This window comes from Charadrius vociferus, unplaced genomic scaffold (genome assembly GCF_000708025.1).
Source record: "Charadrius vociferus isolate BGI_N301 unplaced genomic scaffold, ASM70802v2 scaffold436, whole genome shotgun sequence".
NCBI lineage: Eukaryota > Metazoa > Chordata > Aves > Charadriiformes > Charadriidae > Charadrius > Charadrius vociferus.
This window is the reverse complement of record NW_009649187.1, coordinates 1535753-1550963: the sequence shown is the minus strand read 5'-3', so window position 1 is coordinate 1550963 and position 15211 is coordinate 1535753. Positions and strand designations below refer to the sequence as shown.

Sequence of the window (15211 nt, the reverse complement as noted above, 5' to 3'; positions counted from 1 at the left end):
CGGTATTCGCCGCCCGGCATTACTGCTCGGGCCCTTTGGTCACGCTCAGCACAACTTCCGTGGCGCGGTTTCTCGAGCAAACGCACGCATTTCTTATTATATTTACTAAAATACGTTTTTAGCAAGTACTCTCGAGCATCTGGTTGAAATGTGAATGCTGCTACGAGTAAACCTGTTTGCTAAAATATCTGAGGAAAGCAAACACAAACGGGCAGAACACAGAGCCAAAACTTATTTTTAAATATATTTAATATTTTTCTGAGGGATTAACTCTGCTCCACTGACTATTTGCGCATTTGCATTAGCCCAATATGTTTTCATTACCAACATATGACAAAATTTTAATAAGCTTCCTGTGGTTTCATGCTGACTACATTTCCCTTTGCAGATACATGTACCGTTACAGTTATCCTTTATTTCGCCCTGCTTTTAGAAAATTGTGTTGCCTTTCCCATGCTCGGGACGAGTTGCCTGCGCATGTGTGGCCTGAGCCAAAAATCCACCGACGGTGATGGTGGGACTTCAGCGAACCTCCCTGTGCTCAGCGGTGGGCCCCAAATATTTCACCGCATAGATGCGCAATAGTCCAAATCACACCCCAATATTCATGGCTCCCCTCAAGAACAAAACATTGTCATCGCTATATTACCACTGTGCTTGGAACAGAAGGATTTTGAGATCAAAGACTCCTACAAACATCTCATGAGTCGGAGTTTTCGCTCTCCCGGTGCCACCCTTTTTAACAAATCCTGCAGCAAATGGCAAATTTAAAGCAGCTGAGACCCAGGCTGTACTTTCAATAAACAAAACTAAGTCTTGTGAATTCTAAACAGTTCTGAAAAGACTGTGCTTCCTGGTGGATTGGGCACCAAGAGCCATTGCCAGGAAGAGGCCTTCTGCAGGTTAGGCATAATAAAATTCAAGATGCCTTTACAACAGCTCATAGCACAGACTAACTTGGGAATGATCACAGGGCTGCCCAGAATTTTTTATTTGGAAAGGTCTTCTGACTTTGCCCTGCCCTGTCTATACGGGTCCCTATTACGGATATCCATCTTTATTACACCACAAGTTTCATTAAAAGTGGAACAACCAGGCCAGTCCCTGTGTCAAAAAGCTGAGGAAATGGCTACTTAATTGCTGCCAACTTTAGAGGAAAGAAGAACTCAGAGGGTGGTCTCCTTTCCCTTGCATAAAGTAGCCAGTTCAAAGTGCACCATGGAGTTAGAAGGCATTGCCTCTGAAGAGAGTCCAGTCTTCGCTCTGGTGGCCAAAATTGCACGGTGATGCAGAACACTTACTCCACTGAGCACATCCTGGTGAGTGTGCAGGTGGCTCTAGGACTGCTCGCTGGCTTAGCTACACCAGAATTTGACCAATGACAAAAAGTATGTCAGGAGACATGTACTGTTATCTGAACTGTTATTCTTTAAGAAAAACACCCAAAGAGAAGCCAGACAAAATTCATCTATATTTAGGTTTTATTTTGTTACAACTGAGGATATCTGACATCTTTATGATCCTTGATGCTTTATTTTCAATTGCACATTTTTAAATAGTAGAGAATATTAGAAATTACCTCAGAAGGCACTTTCAAGCTATAGGATTTCAACCCCTTGTGATTTTTTAAAGGCCCTCTCAGGCTGGGAGGGACCTAGGAAGGCCACCTAATCCAACCTCCTGGGTAACCAAAAGGGATAAAGGCTCAGAAGCAAGATATGAAATGTCCAAAATGTACTATATTTTGATATCACATGACTTTTAAAACAGTACCACAAAATGTTAAGGACCTAATCCATCATGTCTGAACAGCTGATATTGACAGTAGCACTAATGTTAAGTGTGGGATGCCCATTCGTACTGGTCTGACTATCTTCCAAGGCAGGCAGATAAGTGCCACAGCTTGGTATCTTTACCTTATGTAAGTAAAGAAAAAGAACAGAACAAACTATCAAACAGAAAAGTCCATCAACTGTTCTTCAAGTCAGACATGGACAAAACCTCAACTGCAAGACTGGCCCTTCACTGTGAGAAAGACCTCACGAATCTGACTGAACCTGTTATGTACTGATCCCCAGTTTCCTTTGGGGCTGTCGATTCCTGCTCCTCCGAATGGGACTGGATGCTTGTATAAATCCCAGAGCTGGGATTCTTCAGCTCTTCCCTACCTCCTGCCTTCTGTTTTCCAGCAGAATGGGACTAGTTGCTTTCTCGTGTTTTTAGAAAGCTCATAAGCTTTCTAAACTCATAAGCAGTATGCTTTCCAGCACACAATGCAGTAGCATAAAGTTAACTGCTCTCCTGAATACTACACACTTTTCTCCAGCTCTAAAGAAATAATTCCCGCTTCATTTCTATTGTCTGTGTTTTGCCTTGAAAGTGCTGACAATGGATATTTAGAGATGGGGGGGGGATGAAAACAGCAAACATACAAGCTCAAGAGCAAAAGAGAGCCCCATTCAAAGATGTGCGGAGCTGTGCTACTCCATGGTTCACAGCGGGAACTGAGACCACACCTAATACAGAGGGAAGTATTAAGAGAGGAAACAATAAAGACCACCACCTAGTTTTCACTTGCTGCAGAAATCTGCACTTTCTCAATCTTTCAAGAAAATTTGCCAGTAGTTAATTTAGATTCTGGGAAGATCAGCACCTCACACGTGCAATGGGGACACTTTTCAGCCAGACAACATGCCCATCCACTGCAGTGGAACTGACATCAGACTCATCACCTAGAGTGCATCCTACCATAACATGTGCTCTCTATAGGAACCTCTCAGGGAGCAAAAGCTGTGTTCAAATATGCAAGCTCCTTTTTTGCCTTTCCCCCCAACTACATGGCCTGATCAGACATTAAAAGCATGATACAACTGAGCAAATCTATTGTTAATTTATAATTGGAAATGGACTCATGACTTTTGAGGAAAATGACGTGGTGATATTGAGGCTGTAGTTCTGTGCAATGCTTTCCTTAATGGGATGGTTTCCCTCTTCCCCACTCTTCCACAGGGTCTTGCTTCTGCCCCTTCCACAGCTCGCTACTGCTGTTTCTGTCTCCAATGCTGTTCTCTAAACTGGATCAAATTAATGGTCTGGTAAAGGAATGACAACCAAATAAAACCCTAAACAAGAGCCAGACCAAGAGGCTGAGGACACGAGCAGGCAGGGAGGTTTGGTTTTGCTGTTAAAGAAAACGTACAGCCACCCACACGTTTGAGGGGCAGTTTCATATTACAAACACTCACAAACATTTAAATGAAATATGGGATAAAACTGGAGACAAACTACCTCATTCTGGACCAAACAGGACAAAATACGGACCTCATAAAATGCCCTAATATTTAGCTAGCATTGTTTAAAAGTTACCATCTAACTGGAAGACAGACCCTCAAGAGGTGTATACAAACTGACACTTGATTATTATGATCTCCACCCTGCCAGCCCCTCGCACTATTTATTAATTTAGTAGTTGTTCATAGGAGGTATCCTTCATGCATAGAGTAAAAATAGAGGGATAGAAAATCCAGTCCAGTAAGAACCCTGTAACCAAAACAAAATGTCCCAGATATTCTAGCATGAGCAAGTGCTTTCTACAGACCCAAAACAACATACCACTGTCACTGTAGCTAAATGCCATTTAATTGGCAACTAGAAAAGTCTATAATACATTTCTTCATGGAAAAATGTTTGAGCTCTTCCAGTTTGCCAAGATGCTAATTAAAAACAGACGGCATGTTATGAAATCCTTTCCTTGACCTGTGCTATCTTACATTGCCCTTCTGTACTTTTTTCATGGCATTGGCTCCCTGCACAATTATTCTAATCTTTATAAAGTTGTATTTAATTTTCCTTATCATTTTGCAGACAGAAAAAAAGTAAGTAAACATTATTTATTTAAATGTACATAGGAAATTTATTTGTTACATGGCAGAGATAACAGGCTTTTGAGGACAGAATCTGCAGGACTCGTTAAAAACAGAAGGTTTCTACATCCTGAATAATTCACAATGAAAGAAATCATAGCGCCACTGAAGTCACTGAAATAGTTCAAGCAAAAGCCTCGCTGGAGTGCCACTGACATAATAAATTGCACAATGAGAAGGATGTGCCTCATCAAACACATATTATTGTTTCATTATTGCTAATCAAAACGCTTTACAAAGCTGGGATTTGGATCAGCGCTGAAACATTTGAAGGGGTCGTTGATGATAGCTCCACAAGTGTATTTTACTGCTGTTTTTATTACTCTTAACAATTCAAGAAATTTGGAAAAATACCTTATTTCGGCACGAGTTATTGCCTTTTACCTCAAGCAAATACTAGATCTGCCTGACACCCCACCCCACCCCATGGTGGGCACGCTGCCACTGCAGGAGCCCAGCACAGATTCTCCATCAAATAAGGTACTGCACTAAGCTGAACTCCCCGGTCCCTTTTGCTTACAAACCACATCCCCCTGCAGAGGAGGCTTTGGAGGGCTGAAGAAGTCCATCGCATCTGTTTGCTCAGATGCCAACATGCTATTCACTCCGTACAGCTTTAAGACAGGATCTGCTCTTTTGGCTGCTGGCTCTCTCCCTCTGCAGTGGGAGAGCAAAACCAACACGTCGTTATCTAAGAACCGGCTGTGGTTTTAAATGTAATTTTTGTAGCAACAGAGAGATATATGTTTTAGTTATGACTGCTCAGAAGCTAAAGGATTTCCCTACCTTGAGTATGATAACATTCCCATTTTCAGCTTCCAATGCTGCCTATATTCTAAGACAACAATCCAAATTTCATACAGCTGACTTCTTTTCGACACCAATCACTTTTAGGCATCTGCAAGTTTCCATTGTTGCTGCCCTTGTGATTTGGGCAAAGAGTCATTAAAACTGGAGGGCCTAATTCCCAGCCTCAATATAGTACATCAGTAAGAAGTAATAAGCTCCTTCATGAAGCAATATAGCTCCCCAGATAAATAAATGACACACACTACTGATTAAACAAAGGCACATGTGGCTTTTTTTTTTCCTAAGCATTTTTGAAGCAAATGGATGAATATATAAGAGAAAAAGAGAAGGACAAGAAACCAGGAGTGGGAACTCAAAGGGCAGTAGAGGCATCACAGAAACCGAGATGTTGGACCCCAGGCATTGGAAAGGGGGTCCTGAGAAACATCCCTAGAGAACTTCTTGGAGCCAGTATTGGCTGAAAGGAGCTTGGAGCTGCAAATAGTCTCCTGCTGTTCAATTTGCTTTGCACTCAGGGAAATGAATGCTATACATTCTTTGCACATAAAGACTGAATTAAATATACCTGATTCCATTAACAATTTGTTTTTCTAAACAGAACAATCTGAAATAATGAATTTTTAGATAACTGCTCAGGTCAGAAGTAGCAATAATGCTCTAGTCTATGCTTCTGACACTTCTGCTTCCCCTCAGAGAGGCACATCTCCCTTCATATACACATTATATACATTAAGATATCTCTCTCTCAAGAGCTATATATAGCTTCTATTCACAGGCAAGCACCAGAACCATTTATTCATTCTTTTCATGCTTTACCTGCTGTTTTCAAGGCTGCCCTGATGCTAAAAATAGCTTCACGTATTAGAGGAGGGTTGCTATAGATTCAGAATGGGTGATGTTAGGAAGACAGCTAAATCCCACTTTGGCGAGGACATGGAGGATCCATGTGGATGTGGCTGAGGGGCAGCTGTATTATTATCTGTGACGTGGGCTGTGGAGCCCTTTCATGAAGACTCTCAGGCTCCAAGGTCAGGGCATTTGTGTTGTTCTAAGACTGCACTGAACTGGAAATCAATGCAAATCACAGATGTCACCATAAGTTAACGGCTTTGGTTTTCATACTGTAGTGTTAGATCACAGTACAACAGTACCTTCATATCTTAATAGCACATTAGCTTCTTTTTAACTGGGAAAAATTTAATATTCTGTTGTATGGGCATATTTTTCTGCAGGCATTGATGTCTCCAAGAAAATATCAAAATGCTTCGCTAGTTGTTCTTACTACAGAGTTGAAAGGATGACAATTCATCATCTATTTGATTACCTTCAAGACAGCAATGAAACCACATAAAAAATTGTACTACATACCGTTGTTTTGAACTTCTGGCACTGTGTCCTCTGACAATGCTGACAAAGCTAATGTTAATTTTGGAAGTTACCTCCCTGTCCACACTTTAATGGATCGTACAAGTGAAAAACTGCTTACACATAACTTTCCAACTCACATACAGCATAAAACAGTGAAGTGTGCTACAGATAAGTGTCATTTGATTGTTAAGGTTATGAAACCTACGTTGTCACAATTTGTCTGACAAAAATTTTTGAATCACAGGAAAAGGTTTTATTTCGTCAAGCTTAAACACGTGGAAGTTTTGAGGACTGTCTCTAGAACATAGTTATCACTAGACTGTGCAATTAAAAGCATAGAATCATAGAGCTGTCTAGGTTGGAAGGGACCTATAAGATCACTGAGTCCAACCATCAACCTAACACTGCCAAAACCACTAAACCATGTCCCTAAGTACCACATCTACCTGTCTTTTCAACACCTCCAGTGATGGCAACTCCACCACTTCCCTGGGCAGCCTGTTCCAATGCTTGACAACCCTTTTGGTGAAGAAATTTTTCCTAATATCCAATCTAAACCTCCCCTGGCATAACTTGAGGCCATTTCCTCCTGTCCTATCACTTCTTAATAGCGAGAAGAGATCTACCCCCACTTCTCTACAACCTCCTTTCAGGTAGTTGTAGAGAGCAGTAAGGTCTCCCCTGAGCCTCCTTTTCTCCAGGCTAAACAACCCCAGTTCCCTCAGCTGCTCCTCATAAGACTTGTTCTCTAGACCCAAAATATTTGTCATTAAAGTACCTCCTGCCTAGAAACATGGGAGTTTTATTCTACAGTATACACCAGCTCCCAGACATGTAGTAAAACAGGTTCATTTCTGTATACAGAATACCTTAAACTTACTCAGCTACATTAACTTTCTAAAAAATTAGGTCATTTTAGAAAATTTGCAATGAAAAATTGAAGCTGGACAGAAGAAAATTGTATGAGAAAGATTATGCTTCAGGAGTCCCAAATTAGGAACTGAATTTAGTGTTTCATCTCCAAATTTTCCTAGTTCTTAAAACTTGTGGGTGGATTATGACCATATCTAAGCTGAATGAGGTAGTCAGAAGAATATTTTCCTTTTGTTAGCAGACTCAGATTATAGAAACCTGCTGAATACTGACTCTGTTAAGGCTGAGGTTCAAATAAGAGTTGGTTGTACAAAGAGTGGCAAAGATCAATTAAAACAAGATTATTAGAATCTATTAAAACAGATCCTAATATTTTAAATAATACAATCCATCTTTTAAGAATTATATATTTGAGGACAGTATAATGCAAACTTGAGAGAAAAATCCATGATATCCTAAAGGAAATGTTTTTTCACTCAAATCTCACTTCACATCCTGACCCTTATCTTTTATGTGGTTATGTTTTATTTCCAGTCAAGAAAAGCAGTCATCTAGATACATAATTGTTAACATTTTAACGTATCGCTTGCAAACTGAATGTGGTTTCAGCAAGTAGCAGGATCTCCCGCAAGGTACAAGCTGGAATATTTCTTTTTATTTGCCATAGATACTTTCCTCAGCAGTTTTTTTGAGTCTGCCGTTTTTATTTCTAGAGTTGTAGATATTGCACGGCTCTGTGTTGCTGGCTATAAGTAACATAACTCCATATCTGAAACTAAGTTAGACTAATTGTTCCAATTTAGGATAGTTATCCTTCCTGTTCCATTTAGTGCCATGGAATGAATAGTATCCTGGCAATAGTTTCAATAGAAAGGTAGATAGTATTTCAGTATTTTATGTCTGAATGATACTGGTGATTAAATAACACAAAATTGTATTTAATTTGAAATATAACCCCTATTATTTCCAAAATCTGGCAATCGGTAGTATACTTTTACTAATGAAAGGTCAGTTCTAGCAGAATGGCTAATGGTATTATTAATTAAATGAGGTGTCACAGCAGTACTCTATAAGCATGTTCATAAAAAAAGCGGAATAGGAATTTTTACTGATTCATGCTACTTCACTGCTCAGAGCAGCCTCTTTATATCCCTGTATCCTTCAGTTTCCACTGAATGATCAGCTATTGATCGCCTCAACCCAGACGCTATCAGCCTCTACATGCAGTTGTTGTACTACTTTACTATGTAAGTAACCTCACTGAAATGATAAGGTAGAATGAGGGTTGATTCTATCATCATTATGCCCCATTATGCTCTTATACCTTATTTTTTAAATCTATCTGTGAGATTCCAAACACTTGACTATACCACTGTATATTGCAAATAATATGTGCTATGAAATACTTTCTTCGCTTTAGGACAACCAGTGGAAAACACGGTGATGAACACACCTGACCAGCTGCACAGTACAGTTTGCAGGGTTGACTTTCTTGATTCCTGGGTTAAGATCTCAACTTTTGGTTAAGCAACACATCTGTAAAAGCACAGGTGTTTTTCTGGAACTTGAATGCAGGAATAAGACCTTATTTTTCTATTACACTGTATCTTAGACTCAGCCTAGGCACCTTTCTTTTCCAGGTTTTCTATGCCAGGTACACGAGCAGTGCTTAACTGCTTCTATGACTCAAGGTAGTGACTTGTCACTCACCTTTTTGTATAGGAGACTTTAGGTTCCATACATTCAACTGTAAATGATTTGTACCTTGCCTCAATTTTCATCATAAGTGAATTATTATGAATATATATATACCTGGTAGAGATCATGCACAAAAATGTGCTTCAGGAAGCAAGGGGATGCATATCTTTTCCACTGTGACTTAAAAGTGCAACCGACTGTAATTTTGCTCACATATTCTTTTTATTTTCACAAAACAAATCCAGTGGGAGACAATATAATTTAAAGAAAACTAGTACATTGCTTGTTTGCTGGTTGGTTGTTTGGTTTTTTTAATTTGCACTTTATTGTATTTTCCTTGTCTCTTGCTTATTAATTTCATTTTTCCCTCATAAGTCTGATATCAAATTGGAAAAAAAATATTTCCCTTTTTTCTTGGATTTATGTATTTGAATGCCATCAGTCGCTTTTCACCATAACAGATCTAGACATAAAAGCAGGATTAAGCATTCTTTGCTCCCTTAGGAAAATGTTCATACTTTGGGGAATTTAAGCATAATGCACTTCTAAAATCTCCTCAAATGAAAACTGGAACAGACTGGAGGAGTTAGTTTCTGTATTCCATTTATGTCAATGCAGGTTGATAAAACTAATAAGTAGTATTTTATGCATGTTGATAATTACCTTTTAATTAAATTCTTCACAGGCTGAAGTCACTATACTTGTTTATGCATGCTTACATGTGTGTGTAATCTTTTAGTGAGCTTTGTTCTCAGCAGAGCTGCCAGACTGTAAGCTCTGGAGACCAAAATTACCTGCCACGCAACAACTGTGGCAGTAGCAGTGACAATTAAAGGACAATAGACAGACGCCTACATAATATATCTCTAGGGGTAAAATTCTTTACTGTTTGTAAAAAAAAAAACAACCAACGAACCAAAGACTGTAGAGATAATATGGGAGGTTGCTTCCATGAATTACTTTTTGATGCAAGTCTGCTTTATTATTTCTATAACTGAATCAGTCTTTGTAGGGTCATACTGGCTTTATTTACAATACACATATTAACAAGGGCTTGCAGTTTAGTTATGATATTTTTTGAAGTTCACAGAAATTTGAGGATGAATGAATGAAACAATCTGTTTTTCGAGATACTATGATGATTCTTACATAACTCTGTATTCATAGTCAAGAAAACTAAAATAGGTGCAAGAAATTAAAACAGTTCTTCATTTATCTGTGATTTATTAGTATGTTAAGACTACAAGTGATGCTACCATCAAAAAAAGTGGTCAATACTTGACTTAAACTAGCTCAGTCCATGACAATGAAGCAATTTCCTCATATTTTTTTCTTCTTGGAGATTTTCACATCATCTGAAAGTTTCAACTCCATTTTTAATAAAAACCTCTGATGTTGTTTTTCTCCTATCAGCAGAACAAGCCTAACCTGGAATTTGAGATGTGTACTGTCCTCTTCTTGAGCTTGGATTAGTGTTTATAAAACTAATTCCCAAACATTGGTCTCAAAGTGCTCTGTAGACACCCAACAGAACCGCTACTTTCAGATAAAAGTCTGCCACTGCATTAGGCAGTAAGTAGCTGTGGAGGTTTCGAGTGATGTGTTCACCCTAGAAGTACAGGAGCCTGGAATAAGAAAGGTCCGTGGGGCAAATTCTACTTCATACAGCCTTCTAAAATTCCATCATCTGTCAGCTCTGCCTTTAGTTATACAAATTCCGGTCCAGATTTTGAAAAGAACCGAGGTTTCCAAATTGTTTATCATATTGGAAGCCTTAGTGTTCTAGAAATTCTGTCCCTACATGGTCATTTGACATTGATCTCCAATGATGTTAAACAGCAATAATTAAGAGGAAAATTTCCACCGATAATTGGAATTTAGGAAATTCTATACTCTTATAATAGGATTAGATATCATATTATTATCTCTATTTTATCTTATTAACAATACAATGCAATAAAATGATTACAGTTACTTAGACAAAGATCTGGGATTTTGGAACAAGGGAGGAAACTGATGAACAATCAGATGCTATTTTTTCAAAGGCACTCTTCCGACAATGATTACACACTGAAATGGTAATTTCAACTCCGAAAAAGCATAAAACAGCACAGCTGCTCTTGAAATAATGGACATAGCACGTGCTTGTCTATGATATTTTTTGTAACTGACTCTATACTGGAAAAATATTTAAATTCAGAAGTGCTTTTATTTAATAAATTATCAGCCAGACAAATATAACTGCATTTGCCGTTTAGCACAACAACATTGACATCTAGTGGCTAGTTAAACTCCTCGGTTGATATCCTTTGCACGACAAAAACCATGGAACATACCATTTACTGAATTTGACAAAATAAACATGCATTTCAACAGCCTGCTCTCTTTACATAACCTCTAGATGATTAGAGAATGACTTTAATGACCAGCCTAGAGTGCCCAGTCCCGGCGATGGGAACTGCTGAGCCTGAGCCACTGCCCCTCAGCACAGCCCCACTGCGTTGCCATTACCGCCGGCGAGTCCTAGCCTTGGGAGTCAGCTGCCTGACTCAAGTACGTACCTTGCTCAGGGCTTGTTGGGAGGCATCCCAACACAGTTCATCCCCGAAAGTTGTACACAGGTACATCTAAAAGAAGGAGAACTACGCTTTCTGAATGCAATGTTCCCGGCATATGTGAACATCCCTTTTTAGTTCTACTTGCTTTTCTACAAATTACTAGGGGACTTCAGATAGAGGGAGATGAAAATCAGGAACACGACAGATGCCATGAGACTGTTCGTACTACAAAGATAAGAAAATAAATGATTTGGCAACTTATTTCATAGACATGTAGAAGATAAGGTGCCAATATAAAAAAATGTTAGGAAGTCTAATTTCCTCATTTTTCAACAAAATAACTGACTTAATGGAGAATGAGGAAAGATTAGACATGATAAATCTCAATTTTACTAGCATTCTTGATGTTTCCACGTTACTTTCTCATGATCAAACTCAAATGTGGTCACGCATGTCCTCTGCAATCAGCTTTTAAAATGGATATTGATCTCAGTGACCACCTTGCCCTTGCTCTCCATACCAGTGGTAGCTACCTCTTCTGACCTGCTGGCAAAGCTGCCTGATTTGCTTCATTAAAAACTGGACCAATTTTTTAATCAGCTAACCAAACTAATTTTGACCAAACAAATCAGAGGCTGTTGAGTTTAAGCAACCTAACCAGAAGATCTTAGGAGGCAATGATCTCTTGCAGGAAGGTTGAGGTGTTTCTTCCTAGCTAAATACTGATAAGGACTACATGGCTGTGCTTAGCGTTTCCTAAAACCATAGAAATCTGAGTCTGAAGAAGAGCAGTAAAGCATAGAAGAGCTCTCCAAAAAGTAACCTATATGAAAAAGATGAAATATCTTCATTTAACTAGCTTCAAAAAGGGAAGAATGTGGGCATATATGTCTTCCAGTATTTAAATATTATTAGATGTTTGGACTCGATAATCCCAAGAGTCTCTTCCAACCTAGACAATTCTATGATTCTATGATTATTAAAATTATGATCAGTTCTTGCCTTCTGTATCGACTAGTGTGGGTCACTAAGAAATTATCTTAAGTAGCAACAAAGGAGATTTACCTTAGATATTAGGGAAAAAAAAAAACCCAACCTATATGCCTAAGACGTTAACAGATTAAGCTATTTATGCTGTGGAATATCCTATAGCGAAAGCTTTTAGGAACAGCCCCATCCCCAGAAACGTTCAAGGTCAGGTTGGACAGGGCTCTGAGCAACCTGATCTAGTCAAATATGTCCCTGCTCATTGCAGGGAGGGTTGGACTAGATGACCTTTAAAGGTCCCTTCCAACCCAAACTATTCTCTGATTCTAAGTATGTCAGGTATGGTCCTCTGAATTCTGCATCTCCAGGATTTAATACCTTCTTTTGGTACATACACATTGATAAAAGTACCCTCTGTAAAAATATGGGGGGATTAAATAAATAAACAAACAGGTTGCTTAAGTAAACATAATGCTAACCCCAAATGATAACAAAGAAGGTCAGAGGTCTGTCCTGAATATGTCCCAGATTTAAAACGTGCATTTCACTCTCCAGTACAAATGCCATGAGTCAACATGTATTCATAATGATGTCAGCAACAGTTTTACCACCCATTTAATGAATTTGAATGGCTAAGAAGCGACAAATTCAATCAAATCAAACTGGCCCTTTTTGTCTATTTGTTTTGCATACTGAGGCTATCTCCACGGTCTGCATAATGTGATCTGTGATTACATAGGTGATTGGAAGAAGATAATAATAATGTAAATACAGAAAAGCTGATGAACTCTTGGGATTATTTCAGAATCATGGTCATTGTATTATTAAGAATATGCCTGAGAATTTGGGGGGGAAGAAATTCCCATTTCTTCTTCCCAAAACTTCCTATGGAACTGTTACACTGAATCATCAGAAAAACTAAGTGATTACACTTGAGCAAAAAATATGTTGATGATTTGAAAACTTGGGAGAGAAAACATTTGGAAGGTTTTAAAATCATGTCTCACCTAAGCTTCCTGGATACACTAGGTCTCATACTTAGCCCATTTCTAGACTTAGGGCAGGAGTAAAGTAAGAACGAACAGTAGTGGTGTCTCCTTTGTGGGCCATGTTGTTTAGGGCTACTGTAATTTAAGAGTATGGTTTTACATTACTGCTAAGCTGATCTAATAAAGAGCTGCTGCTGAAAGGGCCACCCTTGTTTCTCACCTCCCCCTTTCCTCCTGTCCCTCCATCCTTAACCTTTCTTCGCACCAGCACTGTTACTCATCGGACACCACAGCAGGATAGTCAGAGGAGCTAGACTGGCAGAAAATTAAATACTGCAGTTCAGCAGAAGTGGTCAGACAAGCACTAGTGCCAGTTCAAGAAGAGGAATGCTCTCTTCAGCAGCAGCTAACCCATAGATTGATTGATGTCTTTCGGAAAACTGTGCCCCTAAGTTTTGGTTGTACAACCATCAAAATCCAACTTAAAACCGTAGTGCTTCCCACCCTGCAAAGAGTTATTCCCACCTCTTCTTTTTCCCCTATCTTTCAGTCCTGTGGAACTCAGATGAGAGAATTGTCCTCTGTGGTGTCAAAGCACATTGACGCTAGATTTAAACTATGGAGATACTCCCATAGGATAAAGCTATATTCCATATACCAAGGGATAAGGACAGGTCCAGTTTCAACTTCCAATTTATTCAGGAGGCCATTTCTGATCCACTCTCCCAGCTGTAGCTTACTGTAGCCTACCTACAAAAAGCACTCAGGTGATGTTTGAAAGCAACACAGTCAGACATCAGAAAAGCATAACGTAGCAAGATGAAATTATCTAGCTGCTATTCTCAGAACAGGTGTTTATAAAATAACTTCAGCATCTACAACAGTTGCTATAGTTGCACTTGCTGCAGAATTTTCCTCTGTCCCAGAAACTTTATTTTTTTCTATGTGCAGGCTTTTGTGGCCACAGGACAATGCCAAGAGATTCAAGAATTGTAAATCTTCCCTCTACCTTTCCCACTTTTCTTCAAAGTGCATAATCAATGATATGTTGGCCCAGTTTCCAGAATCATGTCAGGATTCATTCACACTTAAGCAGTCTGCCATTTCCGTAAGAGGAACAACAAAAAAGATGCCTGCTATTACAGCTTCGTGGGTATACATTATTTATTTTGAGATATTTAAATTATTAATTAGGATAATTCCATTTTTGCTACAGAGTCTTTGCCCTTTAGAGGAAATGGGCCACATTCATTAGGACTTCAGCAGAATACTGCATACACTCAAATTTGCCACTCAGTTCCTTTCCACGGGAGACTTTAGCATCACCTTTACATCCCTTCAGAGTAATAATGATGTAATGACTGACAAAAATAGTAGGTCAAGAGAAAAGATACTTTTGCTTTTAAAACTGAGATTTGGTAGCCAAGGTAAGAAGGTACACTGTCAGCTACATGATTGCCTTACTGCGTAACAGCAACTAGCTACAACTTCCATTTCACAACTTATACAGCGACAGCAGTAGTATTTCAATTTCGAAAATTTCCCTGTATTAAGTTTATCTGTGGTTTAAGGCTCCAGGAATCAATAAGGCGGCTGGGAACTCCGATACAGTCCAGAAGAAAATAACTGTGATGGACTACAGCATTTCAGACCCCGGCAGCCAAACTGCCGGTTCGGCTACTGCGCACCCTAATGTTTGGTGGGAAACAATCTCAGCTCCTTGACAGGTACTCACTGTATCTGATGCTTTAATGCTGAAGATTGGCATTTCCCAGCTAGCTCACGAGCAGTTTTAGTTTATAAAGCCCCTTCCTCTGATGCAACCCACAGGCTCCCAAACTCTGTCACCCCAGTTGCGGCTGGTCCTCACAGAGAAACTGGGTCACACACTGCTTCTCCTTCTCCTAACCGCGAGATGCGACTGAAAAGAAGCGAAACCGCTAAAACTTGTGGAAACCGATGTCACGGATTACCTTGCCGAGGCTGCCGGGGCTGCTAGCGCCGT

General features: G+C 39.4%; 1 protein-coding gene across 1 annotated transcript in view; it reads left to right on the top strand.

Annotated features, from left to right (window-relative positions):
• Positions 1 to 15211, top strand: part of FRA10AC1 (fragile site, folic acid type, rare, fra(10)(q23.3) or fra(10)(q24.2) candidate 1) — a 43228-nt gene that overhangs the window by 1778 nt on the left and 26239 nt on the right. The gene's annotated exons all lie outside the window — the stretch shown is intronic.